Here is a 27,700-nt window from a genome sequence, read left to right on the forward strand (position 1 = left end):
AAACTCGAAGAGGATCATGATCACGAAGATGGGTTGGGAATGGAGGGTGCAGGACGAGGGATGCCTAATTTATGCACCCGCACATTCTTACAGTCAGACGCACACTAATGTACAACATCGCGCGCCAGGTTGGTAAGAATTGTGGCCGTGTTCCGCGCAGAACGATCGTACACCCGGCGCTGTCGATGTTGATTGCGCCCGAACGCACTCTTGAATCACCGGTGCGACGCTGTAAATAAATGATTATACGTTATTTTCCTATATTTTATTAAGTTTTATCTTATATTTATGCGAGTGTGATAATTATATTATTGTGGAATAAATTTAACGCTTCGACTTCATTGGTCGTTTTTTTCTTCACTGCCACATTTCGCCGATTCTTCCACCCCACGATCGCGACGTTCTTGAGGTTCGTTTGTGCGACAGTTCGAGCTGTCTCGTGCATTGTTGAAGTCGCTGTACATTTTGCACTGATTTTTCTTGCACTTTCCGACGCCGAGCTAGGGAAGGGAAGTTTTGTTACAGGCATGTTTTATGGCTCGTTAAAGTCAAATGTGTTCTGTTATTGGTTCTTAACGGAGTGTTGGAATGAAATATCAACAGCCTCACACACACACACACACAGGAATGTGCCTCGTTACATGTGCTTATTGAAGAAGTTAGTACATTCAGGAGTTGAATAAGGGAACAGTTTTATTAAGCTGCTGTATTGAAGTAAAGGTAATCTGCCCGGAAGAGGTATGTTTATTGTGGTTCGTTTGTTAAACTATTCTTTAAATGTCATTGTGTGTTTGGGGAATTTATTTTGTTATGATAAGAAATGCCCAAAACTTAAATAACATCTCATTAAAACAGATCTTTCTCTACTCAGTGCACATTTACTCTTTAACGAAAGAGAGTGCATTACCGCCGAAGTGCAGAAAGAAACAACTACGCACAAAAATAAAACCTGTTACCAAATATTTGCTTAATACTTTCAATTTCGAAAGCCATCGGTTAGCGTACGTTTCTACAAAAAAAAAAAAGAAACTGACAAACACTCACCACCCGTCGGATCGAATTTCTCTTCCACCTACTATCGAGGACAGCCAAGTGCAGTGCTTGCCGAGGGATGAAAAAAAAAACATTGTGCCCCCAACATTTATCCTCCCCGATTGTCTCGGATTGCACAGGAACTGAAGAAATCGAAACCCGCCAACCCGTGGTGGTAATCCCGTGTACAACATTAATCATAATTTAAATCACTTTTTGAAGCGCAACTGCGCAACTGCAACCCCGTAAATGGTGATAAAAATATCGAAACAGCACACCGTGCGCTGGCGCAACGCAGCGATGAAGGTCAGCCAAGCGGGACAGATTTTTGCGAAATCAAAAGCGGGCCAGACGAGGATGATTGGTGTGGTTGCGATGGAAATGAATTGTAAACCGCGTTTTAATGAAACCAATTTTGAAGTTGCCGAATGGTGTTCGTTTTTTTGTTGTTGTCTCTTCAATGCCGGGATGCTGGACACTATTCAAACTGTATGCCTTCCGGGCAGGCGCTTCCGAAACAGAGGGCGTCATCTGATTCGATGGATAACGATTGTGGGAAGTGCGAAAAGAGCCGTTTTGCACCGGTCTCTCTACACCGTCATCTTAAATCTGGCAGTGTTGCAAGCATTTTTTCTGCCGAAATGAATTCGTTCACAATCGGGATATGTCAGGAATTACAAGCAGCCATCGTCCGTGGTGGAGTGGCTTATTAGCAATGGCGAACGCTTTGGGCAATTTATATTAATAATGCCGTCAGGAACAATATCTCACGGTGAAGCTTCAGCGGAAGAAGGCATACGAGACGAGGCGACGATCAATCAGTAACCTGCAACTCAGTCAGAGGCATGAAGCAAGATGTGGTAACGAGCTATTTATCTTACATGCAAAATCCGGCTGTATGTTTTGGCCTTTTTGGAACAACCACGTCCCAAAAATGCTGACATACTCGTATTATACAGGAAGGACAGAGAAGGAAGGAAGCAACCCAACATCACGTCTTTAGAATGACAGGTCAAATTTTTCGACGCATAGCAAAACTGCAAGCTGCATTTAACCCTCTTAACCACAAGCTAATGTTGTCCGTTGCCCATTCTTCCCGGCATAACCGCTCAGGGACGCTTGTTTTCTTCGTACTTTTTGCACAAAAAGCTGCTTTTCCTGTCATCTCGCGAGCGCGTTCTTTGGACGGAGAATGATACCAAAAGTTAACCTCGGTGAACTATGCCACGATGGTTGGACAGGGTTGGGCACACAAATCTGCATAACTTTCGTGGCACTCGTCTTGGCAGTACATGGAGGATGTGGAGTGCTTTTCGAACGGTTTTGCTTGGCCCGCTCACGTCTATCAGTCTCTCCACCCGGTCCTTGAGGCGACAGCACAAGAAAAGGCCAGACCAGGACAGATCGACGGGCAGAGTTAATTTGCACCGGGTCAATCCATCTCGAAGGTCTTGGCGGGCAGAAGACAGCCACAGTCAAGTTGTTTTGGCCTCGAGGCCATCACTGGCTTGGACGAACGGATCTCTTCTCGCCGAAGAACTCTAGAATAGACACGTAGTTTGAAAGGACAATCCGCAAACGTTTCTGCACCACTCGGGTGATCCTCCAAGCGGATCATCTCGTCCCGTCAGGTATCTCGATTGTGAAGGTGTGATTGCTCTTGTGTGATCACAGAGAAAAAAGAGCAACACTGCCTTTATGAACGCACACGATGGAGTGGTTTCGCACCGCCGTCTTCGGAGATGCGTGACTAGCTTCCTCAATAGGCAGCATGTGGCGAGCTATTCTGTTCCGCCACAACAAACGCCCTGTGCACCTGAGTAGCGTGTAGTTCCATCGTTCATACACCTGTTTCCCGTCTGTATGGTTTGAATATGAGCCGGGTCCGGTTTCGAAACCTGCTTCCACCCACAACACAACGCGAACCAAACGCGAGCAAAAAATCCCACGCATAACCTTGGACTTTGCAAAGCGAAATCTGATGGCGTTGAAATCGCACCACACAGAACACACACCACTGGAAGTAACACACAGCGCTGGATCACGGCTTGGATGATCATCGGTCTTGTTCGTATTTGCGAGCGAGACTCGTTATACCACTTCCACTGGACGCGCTTTCGGTGGCATCATGATTTGCGGAGTAAAAGCGTGACCCAGATGGAAATGGAGTTTCATCCAAATCGCGTTTCGCACCCGTTGACAGCTGACGCTCGATCGATCGGGGACGAACGCGTGCGGCACCATTGGCGGAACGAAAATGTCACCTTGCGGCGGTCAGTAATCAAATTACCGGGTGAAGTGGGATCGAGCGCACTAAGTTCAAATGTCATGCTGACAGCTTGCCGACAAACATGTCGGTGTGGCCAAAAATACGCCAAACAAATCATGTTACCAATCGGTGCCCCGCTTCGAATGCAAGATCTTGCGCAGATGGAACGATCGTTGCAGGCTTCCTTTGCATCGGGCAAGGCGAGTTCTTCACTCTTCCACCAGGTAAGCTGTCAATCTGCACGCTCCGGTACCTGGTAGCCCTTGGGGCACGTTTCGGGAGGTGCATTTGATTAGATTTAAAGTGCACCCATGTTGGGAGAGACACGGAAAAGAAGGTCGACATTTTGGGCACACCGGAACCCTCGAGGGATTCTTCGCTTCGTTTGACATTTTGGTGCGGATGTACACTAGCCGTGGAGAGGATTGGAAGTCACCAACCTGTTCCTTGGACGTATTGGTTTACCGGTGGACACATCTTAACGCGTTGCATCCAGTAAACATCCTGTTGGGTCGGCTCCAGATGCACTGCTCTAATAGCTGTCGCTTCGCGCGTTGTTTGGAGCACAGGATAAAAAGAACACACCGAAATTCGAAAGCGTAAAACCCAAACCTGCTTGATGTTGGATCGACCGAGGATCCGTGTTGAGCACACAGACACAGCATCATCAATAAGAGCCACCATGCATGCAGAAGGACCATGAAAAAAAACGCAAGCTCCCAACCACAATATCCCTCGTAAGGTGCGCTACACGAAGCAACCTGTTTCGTCGTTCCGTACGATCACACATTTTCTCACGAAAGACATTAAGACACCCATCGAGTTGATTGCTTCATAATTTCTACCCCACCTGCTGGAGCCCCCTTTCGATCGCACCCAAGAGATATCGAACCGACGGTGACGATTTTTTTGGCCTTATTTTCATGCTCCAGTCATGGCGCATTGAAGCCAGGACTATGGACCATTTTTTTTACATTGTGTTGTTGTCTGGCGCCATAGGTTTCGGGAAGGATGTTTGCTTACGGTTCGGATCCTGTACTGGCACGCACGTTTCGGAAACCACTCTATAAATTGTCTGTGAAAAATAAACACACCATTCCACGCCAGACGGGGGAGCTAAGGTAGTAGACCCCACTGCTGGTAGGCAGGATGTATGTTCAACCTGGATTTGTTTGGGTTTTGTTTCGTTGTACCGAGCGGGAGCGGGTTATTCGATACGTGCTGTGCAATAGTGAACAACACCGGCTCGGTCGACGACGGCAGCTCATCAATTCGCGGGTAATGTGGTTGGGTCACCAAACATGGCGCGATATCGTTTTATGACAAAAATATAACCCAAAATACTATAATTTGGGGTTCATAAATTTGATGGACCGATTGGCTGGATCGCGACCGAATTGGACACGGGTGAAAGGTCTTGCGGGACTCAACGAAAGTGAAGACACTCGATGGAACGGTGCGTAAGCGTTGTTTTGTTTCAGTGCTGGCCCCACTACCACTAGCACCAGATAGGTTCGTCCGGTGTGTCGCCAGCATCTCAGCGCACCGCACAAAATGGTCAGTAATTATAGTGCCGGTCAGCGAGATGTCTCTGTTTTGCCGTGTTGCACGATGAGCTCACCGGGGGATATCGTGAGGTCAAGTGAAGCGGGTTTTCACTTGTTCCGCGTGCTCCAAACTGATTTGGAGTTCACCGTGATGAGATTTCCATGCATCCCGTTTCCCATCATGAGCGGCTCCCGGAAAAGGAACTTACAATCGCTAATGGCGCACATTTCTCTCAGATTTGGTCATCACGAAATCAATTAACGAAGTAATTTATCTTCCAAACGCGATGCGCGGTGGCATACCATCCGCACCGGCTTTGGGGGGGGTACGTTATGAGACTGTTCCTTCCGAAAATTCGTCCACTGCGGTGACTTCCTGGAGGAAGTTGGGTCTGCTCCTGAGCAGCAGTACCATTTAGCTCGCGAATAGATCATACCGGGTTTGGTCGTCGTCACAACAACAACAACAAAAAGCATCCCACGGAAGGTAGGAATGTTAATTTGGACCTCTCTCGGTCGTGGGCTGTATATAGACAAGCAATAGGGGGCGCTTCTGCCAAGTTCAGGGCCAAAACCGGCATCCCACTGTACACCGTTGTACCGCACTGCCCATATACCCCGGTTCGATTAATCGATTGTTCGTCATCGTTGATCATTTCCCAGTGGAGTGCAAAACCACCGTCGGGAAAACACTCTCCCGTTCTTCACACCACCCTCCAAGCGTCCGCCGCCATCCTCCCATCATGCGAGCCGGTGTATTTCGATTCGGACCATTAAGCGAATAACTCATTACCGTTCTGGCGCACCAGCGCGTTCAGTGCACTTGATGCTATTTATGGTATTTTTCTCCACTTAATTTTGTGCGGCACTCGTTGCAAGTTCGTCGTGCCGATCGTCGATCGGCCCGCGTGCGATCATTGATCCATAAAGATCGATCACCAGCCGTACCGATTGGGAAAGATCGCCCCGTCGGATAAAGGATGCTGCTTTGCTGGATGGTGTGTGCAGTCGGTGCATTCTTGGAGCGGTAACGTCGACGAGAAGTAAACCCGTAAACCCCGCCGACCGTTCGGAAAGTGATGGAGATATTGGGAGAGGACCGTATAATCATAGGGATCGAGTAGAACGCCTGGACGTGATGGTTAGGATGGTCGAGGGACCGATTATTTGCATAGCCAATGCTAATTGGGAACCGAGGAACGTGCTGGGGCTGGGGAAACCGTCACCAGGGGAATGACGATCGCTCGTTTGTTGCCATACCAGCAGTACCCGGTGTGGTGGTGCATGCTCCATTGTTTGTTTTGTTATTTACATGAGCAAGACGCGTGTTCACGGGACGTGTTGGCATAGGGTAAAGCATGTCGGAACCGCTGTTCCAACTAGCTCCAGTTTACGGGATGGGACGTCCGGGATGGTGGAAATCCATTCGCGTCCATCGGGACATTGGGTACTGTTCAAGGTGATGCGAAATGTGAGTGATGCAGTATGTGCCAGCGAAGCACCGGGAATCGGTGTCCTTGAAAACGATCAATATATTAAACACGATTTACAGACAGCTTTCTGATGCATTTGCAATAGTACATTGTATCCTGGAAGATGATGATTGGGTCCGATTACGGATATAAAGATTAATCCATACATGTTTGAAGAAGTTATTAAGCTAATATCGTAGATATTGCTTTTACAAAAGATCGCGTATATTCAATTCTAAGAGTTACAAAAAATGAAGTACCTACTTTGATTTCTACTCAGGTTCAATATCGTTTTTTAAATACTCAATCTGTAATTAGAGCCCTTTCTTTTTTTATATATAAATATACATTTTCTTTTTTCGTTAGAACGGCCACTTGTTTTACCACGTAGCCGGATAGTCAGTCCATGCTACGGGGGATTGGTCCGAACGGGATTTTGGTCCGGTCCAACCACAGTTAACTTCAATCATTAATTACACATTTCACTTAATTTCCTTCAGCTTTCCTGCTCCAGAAGGATCATTATGACACGTTGTGGTGAACGGAAACTGGCCTACCTCCCCGGTATTACCTTGTTCCGAGTCACTTGTCCTTCCGGGCCGGAAGTATCAGGCGACATTAAGGCTCAACTTCCACCACCATCGTTCATCAAGCAACGACAAGCAGAACTGGGGCCAAAAAAAATCCCTTTCCCACACAATTTTCCACCGAGCGTCAACGAAACAGGGGGAATTATCAACGGCAAGAGGGAAGCATTGTTGGTGTTCACATATCCTGGTAAGGCACCCTCGCTGGAGTGGCATCAATGTTTATGCTTCGTTCGACAAATTATGATTGCTTCGGTTTTGTGGGTGAATTTTCCCACCGATCATTCTGTTTACTTGTTGCTGCGCTGCTTGACATTCAGCTGTCAACCTCGTTGGGGAAGTGGCAGATGCAACTCCGGTCGCGTTGTAACGTAATTTCCGATGAAAATAAGGAGAAAATGAGGGTATTGGATGTAAATCATTTCACTCTCCATGTTGAACTAATTGAGTTAAATGAGCTTCTTTCAAAATCAATCCTTAGTTCGATAAACAAGTCGATCTAGCCGTCCGATACAATGTTATGAACGCTTCAAACATAAAATAAACATTCTTCTACTGAGATGATGAGATTTGGTTTGGCCGACATGCATACCCGACAGCAACATACGGCGTGTATCGTGTTGGGGGAGAAAGCACCGCCTAAAAGGCAACATACGAACATGTTTGGAACTTGAATCTGATAACGTAACACGAACGGCGTTCCGGTCGCTCCAGGTGGATGGCATCATTAGACGACAAGGTGAATAAGGCACTGATATCGACCTGCTGATAAATCGAACTCCCACCGCTCAGTAGGACAGGTGACCGGTTAAACGAAACTCCTCTACTCAAGAGCTCTGCCCGATCGTTTACCACTTGCAGTGGGACCGAACGTGGGAATGTGTCGATGGGTTCATTTGAACGGAGAAATTAGCAACCCCCAATTCTTGCTATTCCAAATCATACATCAGTCCGCTCATGTTGAACCTTCCACTTGTCGGTGTGTGGAATTTGTGCAAATGAAAACCCACACGCAAAGATCAAGGTGAACGTGTTTGGGGGTGCATTTTCATCCCACAGCAGGACAAACACAGCGGAGGGATGGGAATTTTCGGCATCATCACCATCGCAGAAATTAAGATCGCGCAGCGTTTGTCCGAAATTTCCTACCCAACCTCGTACGGCTGCCTGCATCGTCCCGACAACTGGCCTCCAGCGTAAATTGGTAGCTGCAATGTTAAATTATATTAAATCAATTACACCCGTCCGAAGCCCCCAAAATTGCCACCGAAGCGTGTACCGCGATGCAGCATGATGTGGGTATTTTTCGCTGTTGCCCTTTTACGTTTTGGGGTTGGAGTTTTTCTGTTTGCGGAGGGTGAAGTTTTTTAAGGCTGCGATGGTGAGATCGTGAAGTAGTTGAAGAACGGTTGCCAAAACGACAGCGGTATGTTTGTGGTTTGGTTGTGGTTTGTTTTTTAGTCTTTCTGCTAAAATTGGTACCTTTTTTGTGTTGGAGAAAGCTCGCAATATGCTGGTGGTTTTGTAATTGAATTAAAGTACAGGGATAGCTGAGCTGGAATTGGAAAACACACTGAAAAGATCTGCAATTACGTTTTTAAAGCTTTGTTTGTTGTAAACGCTAAATGTTTTTCAGTTCCTGCAATGTGTGAAAATGTGTATAGAAACCGCCGGAAATAGCTAAATTTATGCAACAATCGCCGGAATTCTGATACTCGTCTTAACATCCCACCGTTTTCCCTTGTTTTACAATCAATTCCAAATCTCTACATGGGAATTCTTTTCCTTTCCAAAAGGGACCAAATTTGTCATCGTACTGCAGGCCCCGTTCCGGAACACGAACGAAACATACAAAAAAAAACCTCACACTTACCCCGTAAAAATTTCACTGCAAATATTTCCATAGCATGCCTGGAAAAGCAAGCGTTCGCGTTCAAAATTCAATGGAAACCAGCTAATCGATTCCGACGAAAGCCGCCCATCACGTGCCGAAGGAAGTTCTGTTAACACGGAATTACCAGCTATCAGTTTCGCGATCTCTCAACGATCCCGTGCCCGGTCTTCTTCACAATGTTTTTGGCACTCCTGTGCCATTGTGCCACCTTCCATTGCCTAGCCAACCGCGAAGTCCTCACCCGGTGCCACCACGAAAATCCAATTAATCATTCGCGTTAAAAAGGCGAAAATATTTGCATGACATGTTTACATTACATTTTTCAACGCAACGCAAGGCGTGTTCAAGCGGTTGCAGTTGAATTTGCTGTCCCAACGCAAACCCGGGATAAGCTAGCGGAAGCCTTCTACAGTTGACCTCCGGGAGTCCCGGACGGGTGCCAACCGAGTCCCACAGCGATGGTTCCGGAGGCACTCATTGCCAAACGGTTCGGTGGCGGGTTGATCGCTTGTGACAGGCGTACAAGGACCGTTGGCGGCACCAAGAAAGGACTCGCCGGAGAGCGCAAACCCTCCGCACCGCGCGGCTCACCCTTTGCGAAGGGTCATGAACTGTGGACGACGCGAATGAATGGTTTTAAAGAATGAACTTAAAAACCGATTAAACAACGGTAAAGCCAAAATTCATTCTGTCAAAATACCGAAAAAGGGGGCAACAGATATATGGGAGGTGTTTGCAGGGTCTCAAACCTCGTGCACGGCGGGAAAGGTTGGACAGGTCATTGTAAGGGTAAGGCGCGTAATGAAATTTCACCTACAAGAAGGCACACCGCAGAATTACCGTCAGTCAAATCCGTCCCGGGTTCAGATGGGCAATCCTTTTTTTTTCGAAAGACTACAACACCGAAAAACTGTTTTTTTTTTACTGCTGCCATCCAACTACCAAAATGATAAAAGAAAAGAAATGCATCTCTACCCGCAACAACCTTCTCGTACGCGTCCTCCACCATCCACCACAGTGCACTTGTCGGCTGAGGGGAATTTAAATTTAAATTTGAGGTTATACGCATATTAACATGCTTGCTCTTTCGCGAGCTTTCACGGCCGAAACTGGGATGAAGTGTACGCTGCAGGAACAGACCGTACGGGGAGTGAAATCTGCATCTTCAGCATGTGCAATGCAACGATGTTGAGAAGGATCCAGCGAGAGCGAGAATGAGACAGAGCAAGGTAAAATTTAAATGCTATGTATGCACACAACGGCGTTTTCGATCGCGCGCTCTGTTACATGAACCCGGGGAACATTTGGTTTTGAGGTGGAACAAGGGTACGGGGTGGAATATCCTGGCGGAGTGATGGCCAGGAAAGATCATCCAACCAAATGGTAACCCGTTGGCATTGCAGGCGGCACGGATTTTTCGGCAACGATCGTGATCCACGGCAAAAGGACGATCGTCGACAAACGAAACGCACTGGAATGTAGCGAGAAGAGAAAGATCCAATCTGCGGGATTTCGTGCATTTTTTCGCATTACGGTTGTTCCATTCAATGATGCAGAAGGATACAGCAACTTGTTCTAACGAAGATTCGTTTCAATGGAGGCTTTCAAGCGACTGACCCACTGGACCAGTTCAGCAGGAAGACGTCACGTTCTGAGGTTTCTTGAGTATCTTGAACACAATGGGGCAAAAAGATCGGTCAAAATTAATGACAAAACAGTAGTTTCTGGAAGATCTCGTTGAAATGCTGCTAATAAAGCATAAAAGAATAAATCTTTAAAATGAAATTATCAAATTAGATGATTTTAAAAAGTTTTTTATGAAAAATAACTTATTTCGCAAAGCGATATTTCAAAAGATAAGTGAGTTCATCTTTCGCTTAAATATTCTTATCGCTCTCAAGAACTTTTATCAATCTGCCATCTTCAATTCAACGCAGCAGCGAAGCTTGCTTTTGCGATATTAAGATTGAACTCTTCTGTTGCATTGCAATTCCATTTTCGCATCCTTAATGCTTGCTGCCAACGAGACAAGCTGGATAAAAGCAACAAAACACAGGCACAGGTTCAAGACATTAATAACTTTTACACTTCAACAACACTCGCCCACCGTTGCCCCGATGCCCCGGTGCAAAACTACCTACGGGTGACTGATGGAATGATGGAAACTCCATAATCTTCCTTCATCGACCAGTCAACCATCAACCGGAATGATGGTACCCTAACCGCACGGACAGGGTGAGATTTTAATGAGTTTTTCGAAGTCCTTCGCGGAGTATCCCTGCAGCACCGGGCAGTGGAAACGATTGGTTTTAATTGGTTATGATTTTTTGGAGGTTGCAAATATGTTTTGCAATGGTGAAAATAAAAACAAAAAAACAAAACAAAAGCAAAACCGCCTGCAGTAATGCTGCGGTTGATTGAAACTGCGGCCAAAGTTTTAATTTTTAATCTGTCGTGATTTTAATCAAAAACCTTGCGCTACGATATGAGACAGATAGGACAAATGTAGGTTATCAATGGGATGGGCCGCTTGGGCGTTAAAGTTTTTTTTTAGGGTTCTGCAGCATAACTTTCTCTTTTGCAAAAGAGCAACGTTATACGCGTATTAATCAACGCGGTGGTCACGATTGTTATGTAAATAGTTGTTTACAAATGAGTTTAAATAGCTCCTAATTGAGATTTCTTTTATTAAACGATCGACCACTAAAGTGTGCACAATGGAAACAGTGAAAAATTACTTCTGGCGCAAGGCTATCATAAAGCACACCCAAATGGTGTTTGGTGCTATTAGCATATTTTCACACGCCACAAAAAACAATTCCCCTTTCGCGAACTAAAGAGTCACAGCTAAATGGACGGAATGGTGGCACGTGTGACAAATCGTTTAGCGGTGAGGATTAAAGGCTTGTTGTTTGTTCGACACAATTTGTCAAGCCCGCTCATTAGTGGTTCGATCCTGCTGGCCAACACACCAATCGAACAAAAGCATGTGGTATCAAAGTTTTATTGAGAATATCGTTTGTGGTGGTTGTGTAAACGGTGATCGAGTATGTTCGATTTATTTTTAATTTTCCCAGACAACATCCACACTGGCGAAAAACCCGATCTGAACCCGCCAGGGACAGTCAAATGGTTTCGGGCAGGTATATAGTTATTTCACAGACCAAGCCCCCCAAAAAAATAAAAACAAAAGTCCAATCAAAACGGACAAATTCATCAATTAGCATGACCGACCGAGGTCTTCTAATCTAATCAGGGTCCTTTTTCGGTGCGCAACAACGCATCTTCACGGGCACAAATGCAAATGTGAACCGGGTACCGAACTCCAGCACGACACCTAGACGAATGATTAATGACTGGCGCTGTGTGTGTTGCTCCAGGTTGGTTCTCCATGGTTCCCGGTGCCATTTTGCATTTGTCCATTGTTTCACGCGCCAAAAAGGTTACACTATTTATTCTATCCATTCATGTTTCACGTTCGATTGTTTCACGTGATCCATCCAGAGCCGCGTTGGTCCAGATGCGGGAGATAAATTTATGAACCACCGAAACGGTTCCCCCCTGATTGAGCCATCAATTTTCGAAGCAACGAAACAGGAGACTCGCCTTGTTGGCGTTGCGTCGTAGCGTATGTTCTTCGATTAGGGGATTGAATGTTTAACTTGTTGCTTTCGCTGTTGCTGTCCGCTTCATCTAAGGCGAAAACACTCCACCGGCAGTGAATGAGCTGGCCCCCGGTGCCGAACTGGTAGTTTATTGGAGAAATATTAAAATGAACCTGCCCGGTTCTGTTTCACCGTCCGCCTGGTGCTTTTGAGGTCTTCGGTGTAGTATTTCCGGCTGCCATCAAACCACGGGCACACACTGGGTGGCGTAAAAGATGCTTCTTCCGGACGCGACCCGCCCCATTCGCAAAAGCCCACTCGAACGGACAGACACTCCAAAGCACCTGCCATGGTGAAGAGAATCGATCGCTGGTGGCCGGTACTTAATTCATTCACCTTCTGGCCCACTTGAACCTACCGTTGCGGGGGTTAGGCTGAAGGGTTCGTGAATCAAGCTGAAGATGAGTCGGGTTTTTTTTGTTTCGTTCCCGTGAGCGCGTCTCTAACGCGATGATTCGAAGGTGCGAAGAACCGGAGGATTTTCGCAGTCTCGCCCATCCTGGCCTCATGGTTGTGGGGTGGTCCATTGTGTTAGCTGCAAGTGGGTTCGTTTCATTCATTCGCGCACAATGTTTCTCATCCATTGCACGATCGGGTGGGTTGGGAATGAGCTTTTCTAGGCACATTTCACATTTGAAAACGTTACTCACGTTGAGATACTCTTGTGACAGTGATCTTTAAAGGCTTGCTGCGAACAATTAACCATTTGTGCAAGGGGATGTAGGCTTTTGCAAGTGTTGGCTTATTATTGGGTTTTTTATTTTCGCAAATAGAACACTCTTTTCTACGAAAGAGAAGGTCCTTACCGAGAGTATATGACGAGAGTCATATACCCTCCATTTCATTGTTTTATTGTATATTTCCCTTACAGACTCTTTCTCCGTCCATTCAATTGTAAATCAGTTTGGTTTCCCCAATGCTTCCATATTTGCATCCCTTTTCTTAAACCGTCTTTATGCTGCTGGGCCATAACGTTCCGTACCGTAAGCTTTCCAGGTGCCCATGTCCCTCAACTTAGGATGACGCTGTTATGCACTTGGAATTAGATTTTCGTAGGCATTTGTGATAGTGAATCAATAAAACAAACTCTTTAGCTTGCCCCAAACAATAATTTTGAATCTTCCATGAATGAGAATTGAATTTCGTATTAAACTATAAATATTTCCCCAGGTTTTTCCTAATGCTAGAAATTTTGTACGATGTTTTTGAACAACATCTACTGCGGTTGCAATCGGAGGAGACTTGTTTTTGCGATCCTTGCTATTCATTTAGTGAAAGTTTTTCTATGTTAAATATATTTTACATTCTTTTAGCATCTCAAAATCTCAGAAGAATAAGCAAAAGCTGTACAAAATTTAACCAAAAACACCTTTTCCGAACTGTCGCCAACTGCCAAATTAAATCTTCCCAAATAACGTTTAATATCTCCATCAAAGGCAAATCCTGTACACCAGCTTTGTGCCACAAACTAACGCATCTTCTGCTTTATGGCTAAAAATACAACAAAAATATGATACCAAAACAAAGATCCGAACAAAAAGCTCCTAAAATAAAACCACACCAAACATCGAACGAAGCCACAAACAACGGAAACCTTACACTCAACCTGTGCGATCACGTCAAACGTTTGTTTTTTTTGGTAAATGCCGCTTTTTCGCCAACCCACACACGAAACTCGGCGCACGAAATGTTTCCAAACGGCACAATCTAACCTGACGCACAAACCTGCTCCAAACTTCCTGGTGGAGTACCGGTAACGTTCTACGGTCGGTCGGTCGGTCGGTGGCCTCCCCAGAGTTTGCTGTATTCTTCAGATCTCATTTGTTATGCTGTTGTTGTTGCCCTCTTTTTTGCATCAACCTGACCCTTTCAAATTGAGTTTCACATCGCGAGCTTTCTTTAGCCAAACCGAAATAAAAAATGAAACAAAAAATTACAAAGGCCTATATAAACAATCTTCGCTGAAAATGAACTACGCGAGTCAAAGTTATGAAACTGCGAGGCATCATGTTCATGCTGTATCGTTGATGTTATTTCTGCCTTCTCGTAGCTTTCTTCATATTTTCCTTGACATTTTGTGCACCATTCTTTCCAAGAGGATTGGAGGGAGTTTGTTCTGACCCTCCAGATTCAAGATCATCCCGCCCTAAGCCGCGTTCGTTGTGCACGTGAAAGGTCTGGATTTTTTTTTTGGCTTGAGCACGTCAATTCCAGGAGAAAACTATCATTTTCTGGAACGGCTTGTTTACCTTTAAGGAAGATGAGTTTTTTAGCTACTTTCTTGTCCGCAATTTGGCAGGGAGAAATTTTTGCAAGGAACCTTTGAACAAAACCTTACCCAAAACACCGAAATCCGGGCCCTTGTTATTTAAACACCAAACAGTAATAAATAAAGCAACAACAGCAACCAAAAAAGAATGCACCCCAAGCTAAGGGATGCTTTTTTTCTCTTAACAACCCATAGCCGATGACGGTCAAGTTCGAAACGCGCGGGGTTACTTGTTTTTGCTACCACGCGATGGAGTCTGCCATGTTATTTCCATTTCAGTGAAGCGGCTTCTTTCAGGTTCTCGGTTCGCTGCGATCATCAAACGCGTATCGTGTACCGCTGCTGAAGAGTTTTGCAATTTGCTTATGCTAATATTTCATTTCCTCGAAAATGAAACAGAACGACATAAAACCGCCCGAATAGATGCCAATTTACCGTTGAGCAGGTCGGTTCGTCCCGTGATTGACACACACTTTACCGGGAGAGGGGGAACTAAGCAAGAAACTTTGGCCCCTTCTTTCGAGAGCCTCCCAAAAAACAGTGACTTGTCACACGATGAAAACGTTCGAAACTACCTGCTTCGACGAGATGCTGTAGAGAGCCTCCCCGGGGAGGTCCTGGGGACTGTCTCGAGCTCGTGGTGGTTGGTCCGAATTTTGATGTGGGATGAAGAGATTAGAAATTTGCACATACTATCCAGCAAGAAGGCAAAAAATCATTCAAGCTACCAAAAACATAATCATAACCCTTCGTTCACTAAGCCACACGCACACGTATAGGGGGGAACCATTATGGGCGAGTGATATATGCCGTTATGATCACCACATAACGCGGCCGATGACCTCTACAGCTCACAGAAAAGGTGCAGATTTCCTAACGCAGAGATCCGGGGAAAATCAAATTTACCTTTTTGCTAGTTTTACGGCAGCACTTCGAGCCGCTACCTGTACCTTTCTAAAGTGAAAGACGCCCGCGTTTTGCTTATCCCAAAAGGTACCAGCGTACAAGCGAACAGCACCGGCGCAGAAACACTTTATTAAATCACCTTTGTGTTGCGCATCGGCACACCCAGGCGCATCCTGGTGTCCTGGGATGCGCTTGACCGAACGAAAAGGAGCACACCACGGGTAAGAAAAATGGTATCGTTAAAGAACAATTCTCGCTCGTAAATCATGCGATACGGATGCGAAGTAGCGAAACACATCGCGGCCCGCGGAAAATCCGGCTGTCCGAGGGGGCCCTTGTTCCTGCGCCAAGTTCGTTTGCAACCAGCGGCAAAAGCTCGCGTTTGCTTACACGGCTTGCTTCGTTTAATAAAAATAATAAAATTTATCATAATGAAGCGTTCACGGTGAGCTACCGGGCTTCGCAATGGTGGGCTGGCTGTGAGTGTGTTTTGTTGCTGTTGATGTTGATGTTGTTTGTGCGATCATGCTGTAACCTCCCCTACCGGTTGGCGTTTCCACCCTTGATCATCGTCGCCGTACTCATCGGGGTTGTTGTCGTGTCAGCTTCAGGCTTCCCGCCGTTTTGCGCAACATGTCTGTTTGGCCGCTTTTGACAGGTTTTGCAGGCATCCAAAGGAAACGGGAAAGATCCATTTTGCGTTGATGGGTAGGCTTTGATGCAGTTGATTCTGCTGTACTGCTGTTGAGATGCATCTGCATAAAGTTATTTTCTCTAGAAACTATTTTTAAGATTGCTTAAATCTATTTATTGAGCATTTATTTGGTGAGGCAATTGTGTAGGTGAATTTTCTGGAGTATTTGAATTACTTTCATACATATTTAAATTTAGATTTCCTTTACTTTTATATAAAAAAAAATCATATCTGAAAAGAAATTCTTATCCATTCTCGCGATATGTCAGGAATGTTTCATACAAACTCCTACCGAATTTCAACCTTGCGCGTTCAATGACCGATGAACGATCAACCAGATACGATCTCGTGAACAAAGCGTGAGAAAATCACCTCACAAATCCACCCCGAAAGCACTGAGCACAAGCACTTTTGTGATGTAAATCCACCCAGCACCGATCATCGGCGAACCGCTGTAACTTATGCTTAGTCTCGATCGGTCCGCCACAACACACCAGAATACACCAGTATCCAGCATCCGGAGAACATCAGTAAGCACCCGGATGAGAGAAACCGCCGCCGACGATCGCGATCAATGGGAAAGGATTTTCGTGAATGAGTTTTGGATTGTGTGTTTTTGGAGCTCAATCCTTTTGTTAGAACACCAGAAACGAGCATACACACACACCCCCAGAAGCCGAATCGGTGCATCGAGTGCATGGGTTTGAATTTTCTTTGATAAATACAAAGTTTATGTGTTTGCTTTCCTGCGTCACTTCGCTTCAGACCGCGTGACAAGCGTGAGAAGAGTCGCACCAAGTTGACTGGACCCGAAAAGAAGCACAGACCCAAAAGCGGAAAATATCGAGCAAAAGACACATCGGTTCGTATTTCGTCAACTAGTTGGTGTGTTTGGTGCCCGATTCTTTATTTCTATTACCGAACATGCGACACGTCCTTCTTCGTCATCGTTCATGGTAGATTACTGTTCATGTGAACGATCGTCCACGGATCGGCCGCGATCGACCTTCATCTAAATATGAATAAACTGTCGCATCTCATACTTTTTGTCCGTTGTGCATCATCAATCGGGCAACATTATGTAAATGTTTATCGAATGCATCCACTTCCTGTTTGGTAAGGCTGTCCTCGAGGCGATATGGAACGACAATAAAGGTATATTGGTGCTGTGCACTATGGAACAGCCAAAGGAACATTTGCTGTGGATGTGTTTATGCCTCGGGAATGGTTAAATGTCTGCTATCCCACGATTATGTGTGATATTGCCTACTCCTGCAGAAGGTATGTAGTCAGCCTGATCGAAAAGCTCAAAATTTTGCTGTCATTGTCTCAAAGCTCTGTTCCGAAATCAAAACAACGACAAATTCCCAAAACATAACCTTATCCTCTTCGCAAATAATTCCAATTTTGTTTAAACCTGAGATTCGATAGCCTTAATAACTTCAAAGCTCACCTTGTTACTCTGAATTGAATTTGTTACCTGGCTTATGATGTACAAGTTAGTAGAATATAATACCATTTTTGTTAACCAACAGTGTAAATTTTGAAATTTATTTTTCTCTAGTATCCTGAGGGATTGCCTTAGAATTGAGAACTTAAGAATTATGTATAAGGCTGAATATAAATCAAATAATTGGAAAACATTTCAACAAAAAACAAACAACAATGTTGAAACGAAAAGACTATTTTATCAATCATCTGGGAGCATATTTCATTGAATTGCTGGTCACGTCACCACCGCTAATCGATTAATTTTATAAGAAAATAAATTTAGTTCCCTACATATTTTAACAAACCAAATTCCCCTCACCTGTTTCATTGCAATATACTCCTATTACGGCCATCTTCAGAAAAAGGAGCATCACATAAATCGAGTTACTTTCCTTTTAAACCGTTCCTTTCACCATTCGATCAACGCGGGCTCATGCTCGTTCCCGCCCCGGCTAACAATGACAACTGCAACCATAAATTCCCCATTTATTGATCTGCTGAAAATGTGATTTACATAATTTTTAAGCATCATAACGCTGCACGTGGTTCGGAGACAACGCAAACCATTTCCACCAAGTGACACGCGAACCTATTGCGAGAAGAAACACTGCCACGGGTTCCAGCCCGGATCTGATCATAGTGAGCAGTATAGGAAGAAACCTGCTAGGATGCTTCCACTATCGCTTGGCTAGACCTGTCCTCGGGAAGAGTACCTGTGTGTTTGTACAAGGGGTGGTACAAAAACTCTAAATGTGTGGAGAAAAACCGTTCATTATTTCGATCGAAAATTTACGATAAAGACTATGGATACGATTCGTTTTATATCCGCGGTTTAGCTCCAGCAGTTATGCTCCCGACACCCTTCCCTTATCGCACCTGACCGGAACGGGCTAGCGAACCGCCACACTATCAGCATACGTCAGCGGTGCGGACACATTTGACTAAAAAGGGCATAACCGATGCCCATAAAACACGTTCGCTTCTGGTTCACCCCGGGGGTACGGTGGGTGCTCGATGTGTTCGATTTTCGGCCGTATTTTTGTCTGTTTGTTTCCCTTCCCCAATCCGTGTGGGGTGCAAAAGATCGATCGTTCCATTCCGGGCAACAGTTCGTTGCGCATTTCAACAATAAATATAATTTTCTAAATAACATAATTTGCATCTAAATATCCTCATCCGCGAGCCGCTTGCTTTCTCGGGCACAATCGTTCATTTCCCCCGGCCCGATTCCATCGCTCCAACGCAGCGCTTTATCGCGTCGAGGAGCGCCATCGGCAAGGTTTATCTAGTTGTATCTGTGAAGCGTGGAATTCTAATGGCGGATGTCGAATGACTGCTGTAAGCAATAAAATAAAACATTTAAATCAAGTGTTGCACGGCCGGTACCGGCCCGGGTCCTAGACCAAAGAATCGAACACATTTCTTTTATTTTAACCTTAGCTTGCTGTGTTTTTTGTAGCGTTTCTTGGTTCTCTTCGGCTACCTTCAAACACTGACCCACCGTGCGGATGATTCGGCTCACCCACCGCGCTATTACTTTATCGCCGCGGATAAAGACTCGCCTCGATCGGAGTATCGGTGTATCGAGAAGGAAGCACAAGAAATGAGTCAAACGTCTGAAGAATGCTTTGCGCCTGCGTCGTTTGTCGATAACGATGACAACAAAAAATACATCCCGATACAACACAAACAATTCCGACTATCGATCGTATGCGGCTGGGGGATGTGTTCTGGCTCGAGGTCCATCCCGTAGCCCCTCAGCAAGCCACCACTAAATTAAAACATAAAAAATATGTTAAACATCACTTTCTAATTAATTTGATTAGAATAAATTAATGCGATCTCGAGTCTGCCGACCGCGACCACGAGCGATCGCATTGAATGGACGGATTATGGTGGTGTTGTTGCTTTTTTCTCCTTCCCGATCGTTGCTGAAGCTGTACACCTTCCCCAAAACAGTATGGACAAGCAAAACTGCCATCGAATTTATGAGTACTTTGGCGAGGAAACAATGTTCATACCCTGGCGACTGTCGTACGACATTAACGCGTGCAACAGGCTGAAGACAAATAAATAAACTTGCTCCCATTTTTTCCCCCCGCCGAGGCCGGCTTCAACCACCGCAACGTCGAACGCGACATTATGCTAATGGGTAATCGATTAAGACGAAAATTATTGGATTAGTTATTTTGCCCGTCTGTTCCCCACCCGCTAGATGAACCGATCTCACCGCGACCCATCCCGCAATGGCGATCATGGCGGTCCTTGGTGATGTTTTTATTTCTTGTTTCGTTATCGCGCAACACACACCCGGAACGGAAGGGAGCCATGGGGAAAAAAAGGGAGAGACACGAGATTCTCGCAGGTTGTGGTGGCAGGTTTCACTGTTATGATGCGCGCCAAGATCGTCAACAAACGATCGAAACTATGAATATAGAGTGTTGCATTATCGGTGCGTGACGATAAGCGTTTCACAACGAATTACACCGAAGGCACAGCGTGCTGCGCCGGGATGACAATGGGATTGATCGTGTGTTTTGGGTGTGATTTTAGCATAACAGTGGAATGTTGTAACGGAGTGTTTCCGTTGTGGTCTGGAACACACATTATGCATGCGTAGCGTGGCGAACATAAAGATTATTTATTTGAAACAGTTCAGTTTTATTGGGAAACCCTTTTAGTTATAGAGTGTCATTAAAAGAGGCTGGTAATAGCTTTATTTAGCTCAGATAGCTATTTTTTATTAGAGCAAGGATATTTCTTTCTAGGAGGTTGAGAGCATTTTTATGTTTTGGAACTTTATTTTCCACAATTTCTTGCAACTAGAGATCTCTGAAACATTTGGTTATCTGCTGTAATCTGGAACAAACAAATGCATATCTCGCAAAAATTCGACATTACAACGATTAATAGTATCATGATTATTCACGCCAGTTATAAAAATAAAGAGATAACTAACGGTGACCAATACTCGCTGAACGTCCTACGGTAAAAACCATAACGAAACCATAATGAACAGGAAACTTGCCATGGTGACGACGAGAGTATAGCAAGAATAATACCTACAGAGACTAGATTTCCCCAATCAGTAAGGGGTTTTGTATGCGTATCGTCGGAAGGCGATGTGTTGTCTCCTCATTTTTAACAAACAGGGACTGTGGTTGAATTCGTTTGGCTACGTGGAGTTGTTGAACATAATCGTAAACCCTTGGGTAACGTTTTCCGTGTGGCAGCTAGACTCAGCCCTTTTCCTCACCTCCAAAAAAACCCAAATTTGGTTGTCGGAAATCTTGTTTAACTACACTAGTCTAAATGTTTCACCATCAAACTTCCTGTACCATAAAGCAATAAACTATTTTGCATGAGGTGCAGTTTGAAAGAATAAGCATAGAATTTCCAACAACACCAAAGAAAAATAAGTCGATAAAATTAAATCAGTATTTGCAGTCCCTCCTACGAGAACTCTGGCATCTATATATATTTTTTTATTTTAGTTTAAATGTACGTTAAACTTTTAATAAGTTCCTGAAAGATTTTGTTTTTTTGAAGAGAGAGAAACATAAGAAATTTTAACAGCATCATTCATCTGCACGCTTTGTCGTGCGTTTGTCGTTAAAGTAAACGCTCTTGAAGGTTATTACACTAAAACAACTGAACCATCTCCCGACACAATCGGGACACGATCAAAGGCCTACATGTATACACCGCTCGGTTTTATAATTGCACGCAATCGCGTATACTTCTTTTCACCGGTACCAGATACTCTGTGAACACTTTTCACCGTAAATTCCCATCGGTGTCTAGGGAGGACTGCTCGGAACGGGTACATTCCTGCACATATCCCCATAACGTACCATGTACTGAACCAGACCGCTACAAGCAACTACAGCGACCGACCCATCCGAGGGCCTTCAACCAGCAAAGTATATTTTCGGGTGTGGTCTTTCAAGGCGGAATAAAAACAAAACAAAAACTTAACCTCCACACGACTACCTCCAGAAGGCCCAACCCTATGGAACATTTCATCATCATCTGAGCACGCGCACCCGAGAACATTGCGATCGCGCATCATCACCGTCATCGTCATAATCGCGATCGCGCAAGTACGGCAACAACAAAAATCTCCCCAAACCCATCGCAGGGTCAAACCAGGCGACGACGATCGTAGATCGCCACTCTTCGCCGATTTCCCGGTTGTTGATGCATGTTTCCTTGTTTTTTTTCTACTTGGCTCCTCCTCGCTCCAAACCGCAGGTGAGACTTCTTGCGTGATCACTTGTGCGCGGCGAACAAGTGAATTGTTTATGCGCACCGAACCGTGACCGGATCGGTGGAAAGGCAATCGAGCGCACCTTATTCTTCCCGAGATTGCTCTCAATTACAGCGCCCCGCTGTTGAGGCGCTGTGGTCCCCCACTTCCCCGTTCTACCGCGCGTCCCATCTTTCATCACGCCAATCGAAGGGCAATCGATCGATCCCTGCGGAACGCACGTCCTTATAAATTACGAGTTAACTCTCAATCCACGCCGATGGCTCGTGTGCTGTTATGGGTGCTGATGCTGTGGCAAATATTCGTTCTAGCGAATACGCGCTGGAATTTCTGCAGCGTTTCGTTCTTCTCTTTATCACCGACCCTCGCCCCTTTTCTCCCTTCGTTATCCACCCACCACGCAGAACTGTAACTAATAATTACTGGCAAAAGCCCCGAACAGTGTATGGCCGCACCGAATGCAACTTGGGGATCATCGATCCCTTCGTGGACACATTATTCTCGCGAAATGCGAAACAAACGCGAAACCACGACGGGAATTTGTGGTCACGCACGCAGCATCACCGGCACCACCAAGCACAAGGTAAACCAGACCGAACAAGTGTAGGTGTATGAGCTTCGATCTGTCTCTCCCTTTCTCTCTCTCCATCACAACAAATGAAGAAGATCTACATGGGGTGGTACAAAGTGGGAGGAAAATATCATGCCGGGTTGTGCAGGAAATAAAATACATGAAAATCAAGAGAGAAAAAATAAACCACGTCAACCACGCGAAGAAGCGGGAAGGAACGAGCGTCGATGAATTAAATCCGACCGTTCCATGCCGGGACCACTTCGCAAGAGGAGGAAACCGAGAATTTATAACGTGTATTAAATTGTTTATATTGTTGCTTATTTTCAAATCGTATTTTGATTATCCACTATTTATTTCCACCGTGCTGGATGGTAGATAAGTTCCTGCATGTCGCTAGTACAGCTGCACCAGGGAAGGGATTCATTGCATTCATTTGCCCGATTAGGAAACCGAACTAACTGTGATTGCTTGGATCATTAATTTAGGAACAGTTTAGCGAGCTAGTGCGCTAACTGTGGTGGAAGTTGAATGAATGTGAATTCAACTAAAATAAACTATTTAAACACTAACGAAGAGTGATGAAAGCAAAATTTTAGTAAACAAAGTTTAAATTATATCTCACGTTGTTATTTATTTTTCACGATTATTAAAACCAAATACTTTGAGGTTTGAGGAAAAGGTTAAAATTAAGTTTACTTTATTCATCATAAAATTGTTCGTTAAAATCTCTACTAACCGAATACAATCGACGGAGTATGGCCAGGATCACTCAGATCAACAGTTTGATATAAGGAAATGCCTAATAATGAATGTAAAATTTTAGTCAAGAGCTCGACATTACTGCAAAGCCCGTTATTCGTTAAAATAAAGAAATGCAATATATCAATAAAAAAATACGTAGATCTCTACTTCTATTCGATGAATAATCCCTAACAAAACCAGTTTTGTTAGAAAATAACCGCCAGACATAGTTCTACACCTATAAAAGGATGCGCATGCACCAGAGTGCCCACAGCTCTGATGCAACACTGAGCGACACCCTTTGCTTCAACGCTCTGCTTCATAAATTCATGCTCATTCATTAATTTACCACCAACACGGTCGTTAAAACAGTCAGTTTCGTGTATATATGCATGCGAAATACACCGTAACTTTCCACCCCGTTCCCACCCATTCACGCGTTGAAGTCGTTCGCTTTGATACGGCAAACAACAAAAATCTTGCATCGGAAAGAAATGCTAAAGCTCATCACCTCTCTGCTTTCCCCGCAAAGGAAGATGTTTGCTCTTGACCTCTGCCGAGCTCCGCGCGATCAAAAGAATAGCAGGGTTGGTTTGCGACATTTACCATTTTCCATTCATTTGCCGGCGGGATTGTTCTTGGATGGGGTTGAAAAAATTAACCGACGCAACCTATGCGTGAAAGGAGAAAGGTTTTTCTGTTTCTTGCGCCTCGAATCCGAATGACTTTCCCGTTGCCATTCGGGTTAGAAAATTGCACCACACTAACGCTAGATTACAAGCCCCCTTTCGACCTTAATTCAATCTTATCGATCATCTCAACCAATTGGGATGGGTGGTTTGGGCAACGGGGAGACAAAAACGAATTGTCTTTGTCTGCTGTTCTTCGTTCGGATGAGGTTATGTGTGCTTCATTCAAAACAAAAACACAACTCCATTCTTCCACATCCACTGATAGGCATCAACCGGCTAGATACGTCGTACTCATTCAAACTTGGTTCTCTGACGGTCTATATGCCGATCACCTGACGCAATCCCTAACGCAAGTTCATTCACATCCCCCCTAAAACCGGGACTTTCCAATGGTCAGAGTCCTACGCTACCTACGATTAACCTACAATCTTTTCACTATACAAATTATGTATTAAGAAGAAAAAACCCCTAACCTTCTTCTGGCTTCTGTAATCAAAACCGAATATTTAGAATCAATCACCGGACCCCAACCACGGACAGAAAACGATGTGTCCGCAAAAATGCTACACTGGGACAGCGGGGCAACGGTAGCTCCCGCTCCACACTAATTGTGGTGTATGTGTATGTGGCCGCAAATGGCGGAAAGGCACCCTTAATTACAGCCCAATCCCAATCAAGAACCCTTTTAATGTAAATTTCAACAAAACCCAACACAACGGTAGAATGAAGCGATCTTTTCCTGTCCGACCATCGGCCGAAACATCAAGTGCCTCATTGCGGGGTAAGCAAGCGTCTAGCAAGCGTCTAAACCCCTCACGTTCCGAAATCGGGCCGTTCTTGCTCGGATCGCGAAAGGAAATCGATGAAACGGTAACCCCAAAGTGAGTGTGTCTATGCCCGGTGCACTTGTCTGCGTCGTGCCGTCCGTCAAGCGGTAACAACCATTCTGCGCGTTGCGTGGTTGCGTTTTTGTTTTTTGCGCAATCACGAACGGGAAGAATTTTCTTGATGGTTCTACCGAGTTCCAACCGTTTCCCTCTATCCAACCGTCCAATTTTTCTAACTGTAGTTTTGGAGGGAAAGATTTTCTGTTCTGGATGGTTGGAAGCATCACCGAGAAATCCTAAATGCGCTTCCCCTTATCGTCCTTTTCGCTCTACCCACCCACCTCCCTCGGGCATTCCCGGTGGCCGAATGCCATGCGCATAATCTTCACTGATCGGACCATGTATTTATCGACCCTTGCCCTAACCCGCATTAGGCAACCGCAACTTCCTTCGGGTGATTGCCCATTTTCTGCTCCCGTCCGAGATTTGATCCATTAAACAAATGAAGACATCGTCGTCGTTCATTCGTAGCGTTTGTGTGTGTTTTTTCCTCGCTCTTCTTATATCGCCTGGTTTCCCGAAGGCGACCTACTATTTACGAATGTTTTCGTTTGCATAAAATTTCTAGTTCTGACCGGGACACATACACACACACACACGCACATAACTTGATCATAATGGGGCTTTCTTGGGGCTTTGGGAGGGAGTGAAATTTCCTGCACAGGGCCCTTTGCTTTCGCGCTACTTGTGCGCTACGTGGCTTCCAGTAAGTGATGGTTTGTGTTTTATAACTGCCTTATTTCATAATTTTGGGAATGACTAAACGAAAAACGCAGAACACCGGACGCTTGAGCAGAGGGAGAGGTCAGAAATGATTCGAGAAGCGAGTAGAGGGACCGTCTCACCTTTCAGACAGCACGTGGATGGATAGTGAGCTTTGGAAAGCTCCATTAAGAGTGTTATAAATTAAAGTAAAATTTCTTTCATTTTCCTCCTTTTCCGAGAATTTATAAAATTATTTTAATATTACATACAACAATACAAGAATATCAAAACATTTTTGCAAATAACTTATATTTACAGGATAAAGTAAGCAACGTAAGGAAATTCATTTCTTGGAAATGCATTATGAGAAAAACTACTTTCAATTAACTTTTACAATTTAATCTACTATCACAACAAATATTTCAAATGTACTATTCACTTCTCTTAAATGTACTTTCGTCCCACTGTCCACCCGGATAGCCAAAGCACACGAGAAGATACGTTGAAGAGACAATAAGCAGTTGAGTTCATTACCTTTTACCCCTTATGTTAGGAACTACTGTTTTGAGCATTCCACCCCATAGCTTAACAACAGTTTTGCCTCCTCCTTCAATCGAACATACAATCATATCCTCGACCCACACTATACCAATCGGCCATGGTACCGCCGCTACACCAATAAAAAAAATCGACCCAAACCATAGGGAAATTATATTGACTCATTGATTTTAATTATGCTTCATTTACGGCCCCCGAAAATGATACGTTTTGGGAGGGCCCCAACCAACTGATGGTTCGCGATGGTAACACGCAGCCTCCGGACCGGGGCAGTGGCAAAGAATTCGGCTGCCGTTGTCTTTACTGTCTGGATACGCAGGCTAGCTGCCTAGTGGGCTAGCTTAAGCAGGTGGTGGGAGGAACAATCAAATGTTCCATGCTCAAACACGGGCTGAGTTCTGTTACAAATTTCATGAAAGCAACTACCTGCAAGCATGACGTAACGGTGGAAAAAATAGGAGATTAGCAAAAAAATAGTTGAAGAACCCGTTAGCCGTTGTCCGTTTCGTGCCAACTAAAATGGACAGGTGCGTTTGAAACAGACGGGCTTTGGTACGGTAGGATGTTCCGATCCCGATATCTGACGCATCGCACCGTGCCAAGGCGTGCAATGGGTGGTGAACGGACCATTCTATGCTATCGTAAATCTTCTCCCTCTTTCCTTGTGTGACAGGGTACAAAATGTGCGAATATGGACACTCCATCGGGTGGCTAAGGCTGGATGGAGTGGAGTATGTATTCTTTTTCTTGCCGTACATCAGCTGCAGAAGAATGACCGCGCTGTTTTCGCTTGGTGAAAAAAACCCCCTGTCCAACACATGGCAGAATCGACGTTTCTTGTAGAACAATAAACAATATTGTACACCTTTCTTGCACCGCGTTACGTTAAGGCATGGTCCAACACATGCCCTCCAGAGCATTGGCAAGCTTCTGGTGTTTTTTCTGCTTCTTCTAACGATATTTTTCGAGATCATACGGTTTCTAGCATTCATTAGCTTCCGGGGTCACCGTTGGTACAAATTTTCCCCAAAGCATAGGTGCTACCAGCCAACCCCGTGAGGACATTTCATATCTTGATGGAATATTGAGCAATATCGCAAAACACCCAACACCGGTGGTAGCTTTTTTGGAGCTGTATCTCCAGCCCAAGTGTGCATAAAGCTCACCTGGAACCACGATTCGCACAACAATGTCCTCCGGTTGTGGTGCTCAGGCGCACATGAAATACGGGTTCCCCGGTCGATTCCCGGCGTGAGGATGCCATTTCATAGCGACGAAATGGCCAGCCCCCTCGCATGGATGGGTCTGAGGGCCGCAGAAGTTCCCGGGCGCCCCCGAAACAGCCACCCGGGCGCAGCATAGAAGGAGCGACAACATAAATTTGCCCAAAAACTGCGATCGAAACGTGCTGGGATCGGTAACCGTACCGATCCCGATCCCGTGGCTA

The sequence above is a fragment of the Anopheles marshallii genome, chromosome 3 (assembly GCF_943734725.1).
Source record: "Anopheles marshallii chromosome 3, idAnoMarsDA_429_01, whole genome shotgun sequence".
In the NCBI taxonomy this organism is placed as follows: domain Eukaryota; kingdom Metazoa; phylum Arthropoda; class Insecta; order Diptera; family Culicidae; genus Anopheles; species Anopheles marshallii.